The 3,045-nt window shown below is 40.4% G+C and overlaps 1 pseudogene; it reads left to right on the top strand.

The window, feature by feature from the left end:
- The first annotated feature begins 1,483 nt into the window (after positions 1-1,483).
- Positions 1,484-2,565, top strand: LOC122489001 (annotated as a pseudogene).
- Positions 2,566-3,045: the final 480 nt, after the last annotated feature.

Below are 3,045 nucleotides of genomic sequence, written 5' to 3'. Positions count from 1 at the left end.
GATGATGATGCTTGCAGATTTAATACCTAAATGTTTACCTCTCTATTTTCTATTTCCTGAAAAATATGGAATTCTGTTCCATGAAAACTTAGAGAATATATCAGACTCATTTCTGGCCTCATTTCTTCTCCTATAGCAGGGTGCTTGACTTCCTCTTCCTGTTTTTTACAGACCTCTTTGCCTTATAAAATTCAAACTATGCAATCTCCCGATCTTCCTCCTCTTTTCTATAGACTGGAAGCTAACTTCTAAAAGGAAAAATAGGGGCGCCTGGGTGGCGCAGTCGGTTAAGCGTCCGACTTCAGCCAGGTCACGATCTCACGGTCCGTGAGTTCGAGCCCCGCGTCAGGCTCAGGGCTGATGGCTCAGAGCCTGGAGCCTGTTTCTGATTCTGTGTCTCCCTCTCTCTCTGCCCCTCCCCCATTCATGCTCTGTCTCTCTCTGTCCCAAAAATAAATAAACGTTGAAAAAAAATTAAAAAAAAAATAAAATAAAAAATAAAAGGAAAAATAATCACAACACCAAGGTGATAAGTAAGACATTTTGACCTGACCTCCATATCATTTGGGTCCCAGATAACTTCCAGTACTTTAGCATGAAGTCTAATTGGATATAATTCATCCCTCTGTATCTTTCATAACCTTTATGCTTTTCTGTAGCCTTTGGATTAAGAGTACCTCCTTCTCAAAGCCATTGTTTTCATGCCTGCACAGATTTCTTTTCTCCCTAATTTCCTCAGATATCTATTTCATCAAAATCTCTTCTATCTCCCATGTAGTCAACTAGTTTTTCTACTTACTATTTCTTCAATTTATAACATCATCCAAAGATATTTATCCAATAAAATCAACCAAACAATAGCAATGATAAACACATATATTATCTCCACTTCTCATTTCCTTTTCATTGGTTGTCTTACTGCATTTTGCCTTTCCTGAAGAAAAAATGACAATGTTGTTGCCTTTGCCATCATTTGTCTCTAAAGTTCTAAGGTCAATGACTAATATATATATATTTTTATTTTAATTGCTCTGAGACTTATGGTACTGTTTCTATTCCCAACTTTAAACTCTTTTCCGTGTCACTTATTTGACATTATTTATTAATTCACCTTCATAATAATTGTGATGGTGGGTATAAAAATTAGGGCAGGGGGAGCCTGTGTGGCTCAGTCAGCTAAGCATCCAACTTTGGCTCAGGTCATGATCTCATGGTTGGGCTCGTGAGGTTGAGCCCTGTGTTGGGCTCTGTGCTGATAGCTCCGAGCCTGGAACCTACTTTGGATTCTGTGTCTCCCTCTCTGTCTGCCCCTCTTTTGCTCACTCTCTCTCTGTCTCTCTCTCTTTCGCTCTCTCTCTCTCTCTCTTTCACACACACACCAATAATAGACATTAGAAAAAAAAAAAAAAAAAACTAACGTTTCTGCCCCTGGATGCTGCTGAGTAAGCATCGTTAAAGTCTCTCCCCTGCCCCAACTGCTGTCATGTCTAAGTCAGAGACTCCTAAAGATGCTGAACAACTGTAGAAGTTTTTCATCAGAGGTTTGAGCTTTGAAGCAACCGATGAGAGTCTGAGGAGCGATTTTGAGCAATGGGGAATGCTTACGGACAGTGTAGTAATGAGAGTTCCAAACGCCAAGTGCTCCAGAGGCTTTGGGTTTGTCACCTATGCCACTGTGGATGAGGTGGATGCAGCCATGAATGCAGGGCCACACAAGGTGGATGGAAGAGTTGTAGAACCAGAGGGCTGTCTCCAGAGAATATTCTCAAAGACCTGGTGCCCACTTAACTATGAAAAAAAAATTTGAAGGTGGCATTAAAGAAGACACTGAAGAACATCATCTGAGAGACTATTTTGAACAGTATGGGAAAACCCAAGGGATTGAAATCAAGACTGACCAAGGCAGTGGCAAAAGACAGGCTTTACTTTTGTAACATTTGATGACCATGAATTTGTAGACAAGACTATCATTCAAAAACACCATACTGTGAATGGCCACAACTGTGAAGTAAGGGAAGTTCTATCTAAGCAAGAGATGGCTGGTGCTTCATCCAGCCAAGGAGGTCAAAGTGGTTCTGGAAACTTTGGTGGTGGCTTTGGAGGTGGTTTTGGTGGGAGTGACAACCTTGGTCATGGAGGAAACATCAGTAAGCGAGGTGACTTTGGTGGCAGTCAAGGTGGTGGTGAATAATGGTGGCAGTGGGATAGCTATAACAGATTTGGTAATGATGGAAGCAACTTTGGAAGTGGTGAAGCTGTAATGATTTTCGCAATTACAACAATCAATCTTCAAATTTTGGACCCATTAAAGGAGGAAATTTTGGGGGCAGAAGCTCTGGCTCCTATGGTGGTGGAGGCCAATACTTTGCCAAACCACAAAACCAAGGTGGTTATGGCAGTTCCAGCAGCAGCAGTAGCTATGGCAGTGACAGAAGATTTTAATTACTGGCAGGAAACAAAGCTTAGGAGGAGAGGAGAGCCAGAGAAGTGACAGAGAAAGCACAGGTTATAACACATTTGTCAACTCAGCCAAGCACAGTGGTGGCAGGGCCTAGCTGCTACAAAGAAGACATGTTTTAGACAAAACTCATGTGAATGGACAAAAAGCTCGAGGGCTGAATTTGTGACTAATTGTATAACAGGTTTAGTTTCTGTTCAATGGAAAGTGTAAAGCATTCCAGCAAAGGGTTTTAATGTAGATTTTTTTGCTCCCATGCTGTTTATTGCTAAATGTAATAGTCTGATCATGACTCTGAATAAATGTGCCTTTTTAAATAAATAAATAAATAATAAATACAAATTTAAAAATCAGGGTAGGATAATAGAAAGTGATTAAACAGAATTTTAGAAAAGATGGTAAAAATATAATTCTCTCAGGGGTAAATTTGAGCAAAGATTAAGCCATACAGTGATATGAAGATATGTGAGAGGGCTATTTAGGGCATACCATACAGGAGGTGCTAAAGTACTGAAGCAGGACCAAATCTGGAATAATCTAGCGATAAACAACAAGACGGCCAATGTTGTCAGGGTTCATGAGCTAGA

This window comes from Prionailurus bengalensis, chromosome B2 (assembly GCF_016509475.1).
Source record: "Prionailurus bengalensis isolate Pbe53 chromosome B2, Fcat_Pben_1.1_paternal_pri, whole genome shotgun sequence".
NCBI lineage: Eukaryota > Metazoa > Chordata > Mammalia > Carnivora > Felidae > Prionailurus > Prionailurus bengalensis.
The sequence above is the reverse complement of the archived record's forward strand: the minus strand, read 5'-3'. Positions and strand labels throughout refer to the sequence as shown.